Genomic DNA, 15,235 nt, shown 5'->3' with positions numbered 1-15,235 from the left:
CTTGGCGCTATTTGGACATTCTATCAAACAGCGGGTTCGTAGTTACTGTTTGCAGCAAGAGTTTAAAAGGATAAAGGGCGTTGTAGATGAACGTTTGCGTCGCAAATCTAAATATGTAAAAGGAGAAACTGACTGACTGATTGACATATCAACACAAAGCCGAAACCGCTGGTCCTAGAGATTCTAAATTTAGCACGTAGGTTCCTTATAAAGTGTAGAGGAGCACTAAGAAAGGATTTTTCAAAATTCACCTCCTAAGGGAGTGAAATGGGGGTCCAAAGTTTGTATGGGAAAACAAGGTTATATTACGCGGGCGAAGCCACGGGAAAACGCTAGTGTCGTAATATTAGAAGAGGCAATGTAGAATCTTTCATTTAGTGTAATGTTGTGGCCTGCCATTTTCACATAGAAAGTAATAGTACATTACATCAGAGGCCGGGAAAATGAGGATTTCCGGCCAAGTGGGTATATACGGCCGAGCGAGCGTGCGAGCGAGGCCGGATAGGGATACGAGGCCGGGAATCTGTTTTCACGCCGAGGCATGTATAGTGCTTTTCTCAAACATACAATGAAATAAAATAAAAAATGCTCTAAAGGACAATATTTTATAAAAAAAAGTTACTTTGCAGGCCTAGGCCTAAAAAATAATATGAAATCCCTTTACAGTCCTCTCGAGTTGTTGCGCCCAAAAAGCGATACTTCCCAGCCCATTTTAAGGAACGTAAAGACAATATTTCATTGCATGTTTGAGAAAATGTTATTTGTAAAACTGGCACTTGAAATAAAAAGTCTAATATTAATACGGCGCCTTTTTAATTTCAAAGCCTCACATAAAAAGATTAAGTTATTTTTATCCGTCTAAAAGTCGTACTAATTAATCTTTATTCACTCTGCCAGAATGAAGATTAAGAATGAAGATTAGGTACTTTAAGGCTTAAATATAGATGCGGACAAAGTTCCAAAAATATGTATACACAACATTAATGTTGCTTTCACACTGGATGTTATAAATGTTATAAAACACGGTGTGAGAAGGACGGAGCGATAGCAGTCCCTCGCACATCGTGTTATATAAAATTTACTAGATTTTTCCCGCGGCTTCGCTCGCGTTAGAAAGAGACAAAAAGTATCCTATGTCACTCTCCATCTCTTCAACTATCTCCACTTAAAAAAACACCACAATTCGTCGGTTCGTTTTGCCGTGAAGGACGGACAAACAAACAGACACACACACTTTCCCATTTATAATATTAATATGGATAGCAGCGCGTGGGAGCACCACACCATAACGTGTAAGCAATAAAGTCGTGTATACATCGTTTTGACACTTTGTCAGCATCTATAAATTTATTACCTTGGTACCCACTATTTTACTGAAATAGTACATTACGATACAAGTGCGTAAAAAAGGAAGTTCGAAACGAGTGGCGACACGAGTTACGAAATTGCTTTTTGCACGTGTATCGTACGACGTTTTTCAGTACAGATGAGCCTCCGAAGTTTCGACCTGGCATATAATGAACCACTTCTCGCACTAGTGCGTAAAAAAAGCAACATCTGTACTGAAAATTAAATTTAAAAAGTCCGATGAGATTATTAGTGACGGCTCAACGCTTCTTTAGTAAAAAGATAGAAAAAATTAGGGCTTAACTAGAACCTAGGGGATTTAGGTTTAGAAGTAATTGGCCCCAGGTGTTGGGAGGTAAATTAGGTTAATTGAGTAGTTATCAGAGTAGACGGTTTTTGTTGAAAAGTTAATTCAAATTTATTAGATTTCAGACTATATTTTTATTTAACTGAGTAAAAAATGTAGTTGTGAAGTTGTGATGTTACTAGCAGATGAGTGGACATAACATAAGTCATGTAATATTTAAGTGAATAGCCGCGTTTTAGCCGCGTAAGCTGAAGACCCTGGTTCGATTCCCGGCTCGGCCACCAGTGGGCCTTGTCGTTTTCTCTTTCGTGTATGATATCTATTTCAATTTATAATTTATATATAGTAGTGTGACTACTTGAAAAAATAACAAATCAAAAAATATTCAATAAAATAATTTGATTTGTTCCCTAGTTGTATTTAAGTGAATGAAAACCTCATTAGGTTATTAACCCGCGTTACAAATTGATGGCCCCCATTTTTAACCCCCGACGCAAAAACGACGGGTGTTATAAGTTTGACGTGTCTGTCTGTCTGTCTGTCTGTCTGTCTGTCTGTCTGTCTGTCTGTTTGTCTGTGTGTGTGTCTGTCTGTGGCACCGTAGCTCCCGAACGGGTGAACCGATTTCGATTTAGTTTTTTTTGTTTGAAAGCTGAGTTAGTCGGGAGTGTTCTTAGCCATGTTTCATGAAAATCGGTCCACTATGTCGCGGTCGGGGGTTTTTTCAAAATTTTAATTTTGTGGTTAGGTTATAATATAATGATAATGTTAAGATACGACAAATCAAATATTAGCTTTTATACTATATGTATCGGACATGTCAGTGTCAAATTTTTATTTTATTTGACGCACATGTAAAAATATAAACACAGTGTTTATTCGACACGATGATTCCTGATAATGAACCTAGCTAAGGTTCATCATCAGGAACCAACCTGTATATCTCTTTTAGTTAAATTCTTTCATTAAGTTCATACATAGTAAATGAATCTATTAGTGTGAGAGACCCTTAACAATAACATTAGGAATTGGTAAAGGCTGTGACACACGGGTTCAGTAATTACCTTTATTTTTTTAATAACTCGATAACCGTAGGAGTTAAGACGCTAGTTTCTTAGAGAAATTAATTGTATTTGATATAAAGAACCTTCTCTTAAAGTTAACGGAATTCAATAAAAACAGGGTGTATTTGATGAATCTTAACAGTATATTTAAACTTCGAACCGCGGCGTATCTTAATAAAATTCAACAAAACATTCAATAAGTATAATATTATTCCAGAGTTTGAACACCAAGCCACAGCGTAGCACTCCCCGTAGCACCGCTACGCTTCGCCGCTACGAGCCCGCTACGAAACTACGAAGATATCTAAAGTCGTAGCTCGAGAGGGTAAATAACTTGTACAGGGGGGTTACCATGAAGTACTAAAGCGGTTCTGTTTAGGTTGAGAGAAAGGGACAAAGCTATACCAAGTATATATCTCTGTCCCTTCCTCTCAACCTAACCTGAATCGGCTTTATAATTTCATGGTAACCCCCCAGTTCTAGCTACTGAATCGTTCTTAGTTTTCATTTCACGTTCAATTGCACTTTAATTAAAAGAAGACTAGTTATTTTAAGAGCATTCTAACTTACACATTTTTTCATAGGTTGCCTTTGATTGAACAAATTGGTTCACACAAAAAAAGACAATTTCTGAAATACGTTCTTATCAACGATGATTTAAAAATAATAAAACATAACATAAACACAGTTGATGCCGATAAATGCATGTGATAAAAACCGTCAGTTTATTATAAGTTTTGACGGTTTTTATAAAACAGATTCGTTTTCGTTGACTTCTTAGACGTTTTAGACGTTGACGTTTTAGAAAGAGACAAAAAGTAGCCTATGTCACTCCCCATCCTTTCAACTATCTCCACTTAAAAAATCACGGCAATTCGTCGCTCTGTTTTGCCGAGAAGGACGGACTAACAAACAGACACAGACACTTACCCATTTATAATATTAGTATGGACACATCCTCTTTCTTCGTAGATTTTTTTCGTAATTAGTCCGCAATTCGCACACGGTATTTATTATATAAAAATAATATTAAATAAAAATCACCTCCCCCTACTAACATTATCAACAACGCTTTTAAATTGACAGAAGAACAAAAGACTATCGCAAGCGAACGAAAAGGTCGAAAAGATATAAAATCTCTCAACGCGACATGAGCCTTCAGGACTTCCAACGGTAGTTTCTAAAAACTTGTAATTTAAGTGAATCTTCAGAAAGTTTCACTTAAGCTGAGCTGAGATAAAAGCTGGCAGCTTTAAGTGGTTTTCAGGATTCTTGGAGATAATTATTGAAACTGTGGAATACTAGTATAATGTTTGCGTACACTTTTGCGATAAAATCTTGAGAGAGAATGGGTTTAAACTTTCGTGAGAAGGAATAAACTAACATATTGACTCCGTGGTTAAAAATTATGAACTAGGATCCCTAGAGGAAACAAGTTAATGTTAATATCAAAAGGGAATAAGAAGCCATTTATTGAATAGGGTATTTTATTTTATACGAGAAAAAATCTAAAAATATATTATTAAGATAGGCAAAAAGCAGTCGGTGAGTGTTACTTTCAGATCATAAAATAACTAAATAAATTTTAAAATTCGTTTCAAAGTTTTCAGTTTTTTTATCTGTTCTTTTTTATAGGTTCTAGGCCCTTAATCCCTATTGTTTTACTTCCATGTTCGTACGGGACGTCGTCAATGTCGCCACAGGCTGCTCTAAGTGGAAAATGCTGTCGCGCGCACAGGTTTATAATGTTACACTATTGTCGATATACTCATTCATTTGGAACTATGGTACGATGCAATACAATGTACCTAATTAATTTGAAATCATGCACCATTTTAAATTATTCAATATATTATGGCGATGACATGAACTGTATAACGGTAACGGTAACTGTAAAAAATAAGCTTTCATACTACACGAGACGGAAAGATGACTAAATTTTAACTGGTATACCTATCATACAAAATTGCAAAATGCATTGAGCGCAATAATCACGGTATTAGCAATAATATTTAGCGATAGTGCTAACTGTGCATAAAATTAGTTCCCTCGCGTGTGCGGAAAAGTGACACATTGTGGAAATTAAATTAAAATGAGCATTTTCTAAGCATATGTACTATTGTAAAACATCTTTTCCTCACTCATAGCAACACACAACATAAATCCAGACATTACCATGCCGTAAGCAGAAGCGAAACACAAACATTTGCAATAGTGACAGAGGCCGGCGAAAAACGGCCGAGCACTTCATGAATATTCAAATTTGGAAGTGTGCATTACAAAATGGCCGCCCGACACTAGGCTGAGAGAAAAAAAGCAATTTGCTCTGTTTGCTTGCGAGGTGTGAAAAACTGTATTGTGATTAATTTTTATGTTTTTTTAAGGACCAGTTTACTCTACACCCAAGTCATTTTTCAGTTTAATTTATAAAAGTAATGTGTTCCAATTTTAAAATCGAAAAAAACGTACAAGCTTTAAATTAAAAGTTAAGCTACTGTCTTATTCATAATATCTTTCTGATTAAAACTTATTTCAATGGATTTAATTTTAGACTAAAGTAAATTTCATATAAAGGTTTTAATCCAGTGCTAGAGTGCCTTTGGCGTGTCCTAATTAAGATGGCTCATTAAGTGTGATTTAAATACATTCAAAGCCCTACTTACCGCCACACAGAGCCTCGTTTTAGTTAGCATAATGAGAATATTTTACTAATGAAAACGACAGAATTTTGTGGAAAAGCATTATCTAGACATTTTTTACACCACACAGTAAAAAACAAACATAGCCTGTACAACATATGAATAGGGAAGAAGTATTTAGGTACTTTATTGAACAACATAAAACACCTAACATAATATAAACATTTAAATTAAAATCTTACAAATAAAATATTTGCCCTAAGTTCGTTGTTGGGAAGGTGCCCAGAAGGCTGGCCGCATTGCCCCGCTGGATAGCAATGCTTCACTGCTGAGCGAAATATTGGCCAGCCCTCTGGTCACCAGAAGCCTCTATGAGGCACTTGGATAACTTCTCAATTCTCATAGAGGCGACGCGCACTAGGTACTAAACTGAATACAGTTTGATTTTCCAAGCAACTAGTATTTTTTTAATCCCAATCCTAGGTAATTTTATATTGGTACAATTAGTCTAATTTGAAGAACGATTTTTCTTACATTTTATCTATTATAATGAAATCTCCAAAGTATTTGATTGCGTACTTTACTCTCTTGATATAATATAAATCAGGTGTATTCAAAGCTATATTATCTCTATCTGATGGCGACCCCGGCGCATGGCCTTAGCGCAAAAAAACCCTCGCGTCATAGGACCAACATATTATGAACGACTTCCAGCCACCGTAAGAAATGAACTGTGCGACCAAACATTCAAACGCCTATTGAGAGATTTTTTGTTGGATAGACCGTTTTATTCTGTTAATGAATATATAAATGGTTATTTTGACGATCTACAGGAGATAATATATTGAAATTAATACATTTTGAATACCATGTTCTAAATTAGGTTGTTATTATAAATCGATATTTATGTTATTGAATTTCTTGTAATTTGACTTATATTTGTGTAATTTGACGATCCGCTACAGGAGATAATACTTAAACATTAATTAGATATTGTTAAATCGTTTAGTTTGAGAACTAGGTATTATGAAATTATTTATATTATTGTATTTGACGATCGTAATATGAATTCTTGTAGATTGACATGCAATTTATACTGTAATTTGTATTATGAAATAAATGAATCTGAATCTGACTGTACTTCAATGTGGACATTGACATAGACGAGAATCTTAAAATACCTACTCTTTCCATCATACAATACAGTATTACAGTTAACAATAGTTCAATAAACATAGAAACTCAATCAATAACCGGCCCTATTAAAACAGGTAAGTTCCCAACTTTTTCAATTAGGGACCGAATGGAGAACCACTGAACGAGTGAACGAACGAGTGAATGGAAACTCTCGTACCTTTGTTCGATGACACGAAACAATTGAACGAAACAATAGTCGGGTTAATGAGGTTTCGTATCGTATATTTAATTTTAGACAGAATTTGAACGCTTATAACTTTCATAATTGATTGCTTTACAGTCAGCGGCAGAAATAAGCACGTGAAGCGCGAGCTCAATGAAATTGCTCCTCGTTACGGAGCGAGACATGTCGAGCGATCTTCGAAAATTTTCCGTGAGTGACCCGATTTTACATGTTTAATAAGCACGTGAATTGTTTAAAATGAGCTACACATGCTTTTACATTCTTAGAAGTGTTTAATTGTATTCATATCATGTCTTTCCATCATTGTCATTGTTCAAATAAATCGCCAAAAGGATCCTATAGACTCCAAACTCCATAAGGCCATTCTATTTTAGTACAGATTTCTTAGTTTTACTTTACGTGTTCAGGCTGACACAATATAAAGTTAAAATCAACATATCATATCAATTTTATTGTCTTCATTTTTCTAAGACCAAATAAAAGATTTCGCTTCCTGCGTTACAAAAGAACACATCTGCTCTAGTGTCTGGTTCAGAAAAACTACGATAAGCTACAGCGGAGCAAATCTCGACTGAGAGAAAAATGTAACTGGTCCATTTTTTCTATGTTTTACAATGTTAACATTAACTAGAGTGTCCACCGGTTATATTATGGTAGTCGTGTTCAGTGGATACATGTAGAACTCAACATCATAGTTTAATAATGGAAAAATGGATCCATAAAGTTTAGTTATACGTTTGTTTCATTACAGACAGTACCTCTATTCATCCAGTCTTACAAACACAAATTGATCTCATAATCTCCACCACACTACCACCACCACCACCACCACTTCGAATGTAAAATGGCGAATTCTTGTAAAAACTCGTGTAAAACGGTATTTATTAACGGTCGATAAGATTTATCGCGCGATACGTCCCCGACGGCCGGATTAGCGGCGATGTGATAAATTGGGGAGAGGTTAGGGTGATATTCATATGTGATTAATTTTAAAAGGATTAAATAGAAATTAAAGTCTTCCTTATAGAAATAAAATAGAGTATTAAAATAACGCTAAACAGATATAACAAAACCAATAAATTATTGGAGTGGTTTTGATAAATAAATTGCTCTAAATGAAGATAAACTTGACAAGTTAAGCAATAGTATATAACTTTTAATAATATACATTATTCAACTGTCATCTCAGTCTATATAACTGCATATAATTTGGCTTTAAATGCGAATCATAAATTATAATTCCAATCATTCATTCACTATGAAGTCACATATTTTTTCTACCTCTACTTTAAAGCGGCAAACAAAGTGTTTCAACATTATACTAGACGGCAAATGCATATTTCACAAAAAGCTGAAGCCACAAGAGCCGCAACTTTGCTTTTAAAAACTTAATCCATTAACTCCGTAATGAATGGACGTGACTAGTTTCTGTCTCGTTGTGTCACGGCACAAAATAACTAACAGGCCAATTCAAACGTACACTGACGTTAGAACGATATCTAAAAGAAATCGTTTAGTTATCTCAGGTCTTGCTCACGCCAGCACAATTATGAATAAGCAAGAGCGAAATGCATGATATCCTGTAAATGTCCCAATAATATTAGTGTTAACTTAGTAAGAATTGTCCTAAAATAGTATTTCATGTAAGATACTCGTGGCTCCACCCAGTAGGCCTAGCACATGATTGCCGCGAGAGTATGTCGCCGCGAGATAGATGTAGTAGTAGGTAGTCTATCTCGCGGCGACACGACATACTCTCTCGGCAATCATGTGCTAAACCTGCAGTTCCAAATGTTCCAATCTTATCCCGCGACTATAGACAATATGTGTACTCGTAAATCCGAGCTGAATTAGATATGAATCAGATGCATACCCCTTAATGAATATTAATATACAAATGTCTACATTATCAATGCCTTATTTCGCCTTATTTATTTGAGAGAGGTATCAGATTTCGGATGGATACGGCGTCATGTTCACGTGCCTACTAGTTATGTTCACCTTGATTTAAGTTACATTACTTTCATTCTCTTGAGATGTAAAGTTACCAGTCTAGCTGCAGCAAACTAACTTACGCTTTTATTAGTCCCTAAACCAAATTAAACTCTTCACTAACACTAATTAAAGCCTAGGCAACGTGCGAGACAAACTACAAAGACTCCAAAGGCTCGCATGTGCGGCTACCACTGGCTGCACGAAGTCTACTCCGACGGCAGCCATGGAGGTCATGTTGGGCCTTCCACCGCTATACCTGCACATACAGCAGGAAGCAAGCTTATCAGCGGTAAGGTTAAATACACTCAACATCTGGTCTAACACAGGAGTTCTTCACACAAAATGCCTGGAAAAAGTATACGACGAATTCCCAATCCTCAGATCAGGTACGGATCGAATTCAAAAACATGTCATCTTCGATAAAAGGTACAAGATACAATTATACGAGGACGACAACTACGAAGGGCTCAATCCCAAGGAGCTTAGAATCTTCACAGATGGGTCGAAAACGGACAACGGGTCGGGCTCTGGGACCTTCTCAGAAGACCTGAACATGTCGATTACCATTCCGCTAGGAGCTCACAACTCGGTCTTCCAAGCTGAGTGCATGGGCATCATTAACGCGGCAGCTGCTATAACTGCAAGGAAGGTAGTAGGATCCTCCATCCGCATACTCTCTGACAGTAGAGCAGTCCTTATGGCTTTAAGGAGCCATTTAATTACATCCAAACTCATACACGAATGCCATAAACGACTAATGGAGGTAAGTCATAAAAACGAGATCATCCTACAATGGATCAAGGGACACAGCGGATCCCGAGGTAATGATGCTGCAGATGAGCTAGCCAGACAGGGGTCGAGTGCGGGGGCCATTGGCCCAGAACCAATTCTCCCGATACCATTCAGCAAGGTACGCTCAATGCTACTATCATATACAGGGAAACTACACACAGCACACTGGCTAAACCAGACTGGATGCAGGCAAGCGAAAATGGCCATGCCCAGCATCAGTGGAAAACTCACAAGAACGCTCCTTCAACTAGGGAAGGTCCGTCTGAGAATGGTAACCAGTGTCATAACAGGTCATGGACTATTTAACAAACATCTTTTCATAACAGGTGCTACGGACAGTCCCCTGTGCCGAGGGTGCATGGAGACAGAGGAAACAGCTGCTCACGTGGTGCTGGAGTGCAGCGGGGTGGCTCCATACAGGGCAAAATATCTCGGATCTCCGAGAGACCTCCCCGAGGTCCTACTCAACATCAAGGGTCTGGTAGGATTTCTCGAGGAGTTGGGATGGCAGGACTAGCCAACCCCTCCCTCTTATCACGCAAAATAGGCGCTAGACGTCGAGTTGCGGAAAATCGCCCGTTCTACAATACAATACAATACACTAATTAAATTGTCAAAACTACTCCACGACGTCAGAAGCGTCTAACTTTAATGTACACGTAAAAAAGAGATAAAAACTTTTTTATCTGTCATAAAATGTAACATCCAAACTGCTTTTAAATAAATACGTTATCCGACGTACCTATGTGTACTTTTCAGGGTTTTTTTTTTGCCTAATAACTTACGGGGCAAGATAATCCCAGAATGAGTGCCCCGTGAGTCAAACCGTATACCGCATGTCCCACTTTCGCGAAAGCGGGATAACTTGGACGTCCTAACTTATTTTCGTACATAGTATTTATTTAGGCATTTGAAGGCTGCATACATACATCTCTAACAATGTATTTAAATATTTCATTAGTTAAGTACAGTTTCACTAGTATTTCTAGTTGCATTTTTTTTAACTGTTCATAAAATGACATACTGTAAAAGTATGTCATTTCACGCTGTAGCCTTAAATATGTATTTTAATCAATTTCATACATATAAGCATACATACATGAAATCACTGTAGTATCCCATAAAAGGGTAGGCAGAGCACATGAACTACTAAGTTTCAGTGCCTGCACTCTTGGCAAAAACGGGTTGAAAGAAATCCAAATTGTGACGTTGCAGTGACAGGTTGCCAGCCTCTCGCCTACACCACAATTTAACCCATATCCCACAGTCGCCTTCCACGACCCCCACGGGAAGAAAGGGGGTGGTGAAATTCTTAACCCGTCACCACACGGGACAATCAATTTTTATAACCGGATAACCTTAGCAGATATTTTACTTTTAATACGAGTATGTACAAAAGAATCAAACCTAACCTAACCTAAGAAGAAAAAAGTACTAAATTTCATTCTTGAATCTTCAATCATTTTGCTTCAATACCGAATATTAATAAGCCAAGCGATAGCAATAATATATCGCTAGCACGATAAATCCCCGCAATGCATTTTATCGCGACGTATACTTTCAAAAAACTTACCGAAAGCCAAAGCTTCCTTCAGAAACCGAGAGCCAGCTCAAACTTTCCAAGCGACATGTTTCACGACGTCGTACTTTATCGCAACGGATTACGGTTAAAAATTGCTTGGCTCGGATCTTTTACAGTTGCACAAAGTTGTCGGCCACTGCGGAATGATGAATTACCTGAAAAAAGGAAAAATACTGTTAGTGAATAGGGTTGGGAAAAGTTATAAAAGAGGATGCTTTTCTCGACTAACTACTTTTAGCTACGGAATAAAATTATATGCAATAAGAGTTGCTCTTCCAAATATGCATACAGTCACCGGCATAAATAAGTGATGATTTCTGTACCTTGTGATATTAACGTCTTGTTTTAAACGTCATACGAAATTGTCAAACGATAAAAGCGACAAGTAAGGTACAGAAATCATCACTTTTTTATGCCGGTGATAACAGAACTAGATTTAGATAGAAGAAACAAGTTCATCTATTTGTATAGGGGCCGAGCGTGTCAGATTTTGTACTGAAGTTCATATTTTTGTGTTGTTGCAATTAAATATCACGTAACAAGGCATTTTTTATGTTTTTGTTGACTTCAAGTTACAAAAATTGAGGCCCGAAAGCTGCAAGCTGCGAATAAAGACGGGCAACTCAGTGGATTTTACTGAGTTCATTTGACACGCTAAGTAGATACGTTTGCTTGATATATGGTATATATGACATCTGTGCGGTGACTGTACATACAATCACGCCTGTATTCCATTGAGGGGTAGGCAGAGCACATGAAGCTACTCAAGTTTCAGTGCCACTCTTGGCAAATAAGGGATTGAAAGAAAATAATTTGTGACATTCCAGTGACAGGTGGCCAGCCTGTCGCCTACGCCACAATTTAACCCATATTCCATTGTCGACTTCTACGACACCCACGGGAAGAAAAGGGGTGGTGAAATTCTTAACCTGTCGCCTCGCAGGGCCGCGGAGGGTAAGTACACATGTACATGTAAAAGCTACATGAAGTAAACTGACTCTTTGCATAGAGTTTCGTTCAAGGAGTTAACATTACAATTTGATTAATGCAGCAATAGAAAAAAAAACGTATGTATTTCCAGCAAATAAGGTAACTTCATTGTTCGATTGACTTTCCCGAAAGATTATATCCACACTAATATTAGAAATGTGAAAGTGTGTGTGTCTGTTTGTTTCTCCGTCCTTCACGGCAAAACGGAGCGACGAATTGTCGTGAATTTTTAAATGGAGATAGTTGAAGGGATGGAGAGTGACATAGGCTACTTTTTGTCTCTTTCTAACGCGAGCGAAGCTCCGGGCAAAAGCTAGTTTTCTATAATCTTTAAATAACTCATACCTAATTAAAACTTTCTCAACATTACGAAAGTGCCAAACTTATAAACGAAAAAATAAAAGTTCGGTCATAAAAGTAACAATGTATTTAACTTGTGCCTCCAAAACTGCTTGTGTTACCAAAGTAATCTGGGTAATGTCGAAAAAATATCGTAACATATAATTAGGTTACAGTTTTCTCTATTTTTGTTGACATTTTCATAATAATATATGCTTGTGGCCTCCATAATTTGAATGGTATCTATTTGAAAAACAATGTATCGGAAATTTGCGGTATTTTGTAAAGAACTTTATCGTTATTATCGCATCGGTAGTAACAACTTGTACAAACTGCCTATACCTACTTTTAATAGATTTATCTGTATTTCTCAGCTCCCAGCAACCTTCAAGGGTGAACAGGCACCTTCTGGGCACACTAAAACATACTAGATAAAACACCTGCGCTATGCAGGTTTTATAAAAGTAACATTGCGAAGTTTTGCAGCGACATGTGGGTTCGTCTGACGGAGATAGATCGTGTGGATCGCGTGCCGCTGGTTTTGCTTTGGTAAATGGGTAACTTACGTGATAAGACCTGAGCTGTACAGGTTTTATAAAGGGTTACATTGCGGCTTTTGCGACATGTAGGTTCTACCAACGTAGGTAGATCGACTGTCGTATGTTTATCTTTTTAGAAAGATATTTATCATTACTTTAGCACAGTATAATAAAGAGTGTAGCGGGGGTGCGCGGGGAGAGAAGGGAAACCCAATACGAAATGTGCAAGTCTTATATTAATACTACGTTTCGTTTCTTACAAAGGACGACTAAGCTGACGCGTTCCCCAACCAGTTAGTGTGAGAGTGAGAACTGGAGCGGAAGCACGTTTGTCAGACGTTAATTTAATTATAGTGCGTAGTTCCGCGAGGGAAGCAGGGGACTATAATTAAATAATATCCGTAACTAAGATTCGATACATAGCAAGTCTCAAGCGGCGAGCCTAACCAAATCGGGAAAAATCTTAACACCGCGATGTACGAATCCTATGGGCCGGGGTCAGCGCCATCTAGCGGGTTTTCTGGTAACTAAACCGGTGTCGCCGCTCGGCGCTTTGGGCGATAGCAAGTCGTTGTATTTTGTGGTTGTGCTATGGTTGGGGCGCAGCTGTCGTCGTGTTCGTTGGTTTGTTTGGGTTTTCATTACAGGCTCCCCCTCGGTTCCTGTAGGCGACCCGACGAAGAGAACCGCGTTCCGCTGTCTTTGCGTGGTCTTCCCCTTTTGCGGATTGGCCTTACCGGCTTTGGTAGCTCCGCAGGGTCAGCCCCCTGATATGGTTGAAGGGCGGAGGCATGGTATACCCCGATGTTGCGGTCCTGGTCTCTAGGGTTTGCAAGCTGGAATGAGCTGGGGCCGTGTCGCTGTTTGACCACGTACGGGCCGTCTCGTCGAGGAGCGAACTTGGCGCTGTAACCCAGGCTAGCTTTGCTTAACGGATGTATCTCTACCATTACCAGATCACCTGGCTGATATGTCGGGCACGCTCTCCGTTTCTGGTCCGTGTGCTCCTTGCGCTTTTCCTCGGACATCTCCTGCACTTCCCTAGCCCTTTCGAGAGTGTTGGCTAGTAGTAGCAGTCTAGGGGTTATCTCCGGTAGGTACCCTTCGTTCTGTATGATGTGTTTGAAATCATGCTGCACGTCGTCGGGTGTTCGTAGTTCCCTTGCAAACGTTAGGTAGGCGGGTGTTTGGCCGGTGGCGTTGCAGACGGCGGTGTTCATGGCGAATCTCACACTTGGTAACATGTCCGCCCAGGTGGTGTGATCGTTTTCCACTAGGATCGCTAGCTGCACTTTTAGGTCCCGGTTCCGCCTTTCCACAGGATTAGCTTGTGGATGGTAAAGGGGCGTGAAGCCATGATGGATCTTCAGGCAATGGGTCATTAGCTGCATGACGTGGCTAACGAACTGGGTTCCATTGTCGCTTATGATTCGGCGCGGCGTGCCGTACCTCAGAATTACCTCGTTTAACAAGGTGTTCGTGCACTCTTCGGCGCTGGCTTGCTTGAGGGGGAATAGCTCTACCCAACGGGTTGCGACGTCTTCCACTATGAAAATCCAATGGTAGTCCTCTTTGGTCGCTGGCAGAGGTCCGAAGAGGTCGAAGGCGATGACCTCGAAACGCTGGTTGATCGCCGTTGTCTGGAGTAGGCCGGCAGGCTTTGTATTGGGGGGTTTATATCGCTGGCATTGTATGCATTTCTTGACATGATCTTCGATTTGCGTGCGCATCCCTTGCCAGTAGTAGCGTCTGGTTATGCGGTCCATCGTTTTCTGCACCCCGTAATGACCGGCCGTGGGCTGGTCATGATAGGCAGTGATGATGTTCTTCTGTTCCGCTGCAGGTACGACCAGTTGTCCGTCTTCGTTATCGGCGAAAGGGTTATAGCGATATAGTAGCCCGTTGCTTAGGTAATACCCCTTCTTAGACCAGTACTTGGCATCTTCTTCGTTGCCACTTTCGAGCGCTGAGGTGATTTTAGCGAGCGTCTCATCATGGTCCTGCTTGCTCCGAATCTCCTCAGGGGGTACTGTTGGTAGGTCGACCGCCACCGCGCATATTCCGCATTCTTTTGCAGTTCCTGGGTCGCAGTGTGGTCGGGATAAAGCGTCTGCGACCACATTGGTTCTTCCCTTTATGTATTTAATGGTGAGGTCTTGGGACTGTAACTGCAGCGCCCATCTGGCTAATCGACCGGTGGGGGATTTCAGGGACATCAACCACCTAAGAGCCTGATGGTCTGTCAGCACCGTGGTGTGGC

The 15,235-nt window shown here is 39.3% G+C and overlaps 1 protein-coding gene and 1 long non-coding RNA gene across 2 annotated transcripts in view; both read right to left on the bottom strand.

Annotated features, from left to right (window-relative positions):
* The window catches only part of LOC125229598 (syntaxin-binding protein 5-like), a 525,297-nt gene that overhangs the window by 327,638 nt on the left and 182,424 nt on the right, over positions 1 to 15,235 (bottom strand). The gene's annotated exons all lie outside the window — the stretch shown is intronic.
* LOC125229599 overlaps positions 1 to 15,235 on the bottom strand; it is a 217,898-nt gene that overhangs the window by 69,578 nt on the left and 133,085 nt on the right. The window contains exon 4 of the long non-coding RNA XR_007177423.1: positions 11,099 to 11,262. This is a non-coding gene — a long non-coding RNA (uncharacterized LOC125229599). The remainder of the gene's footprint in view (positions 1 to 11,098; positions 11,263 to 15,235) is intronic.

The sequence above is a fragment of the Leguminivora glycinivorella genome, chromosome 9 (assembly GCF_023078275.1).
Source record: "Leguminivora glycinivorella isolate SPB_JAAS2020 chromosome 9, LegGlyc_1.1, whole genome shotgun sequence".
NCBI lineage: Eukaryota > Metazoa > Arthropoda > Insecta > Lepidoptera > Tortricidae > Leguminivora > Leguminivora glycinivorella.
This window is presented reverse-complemented; position numbering and strand designations above follow the sequence as displayed.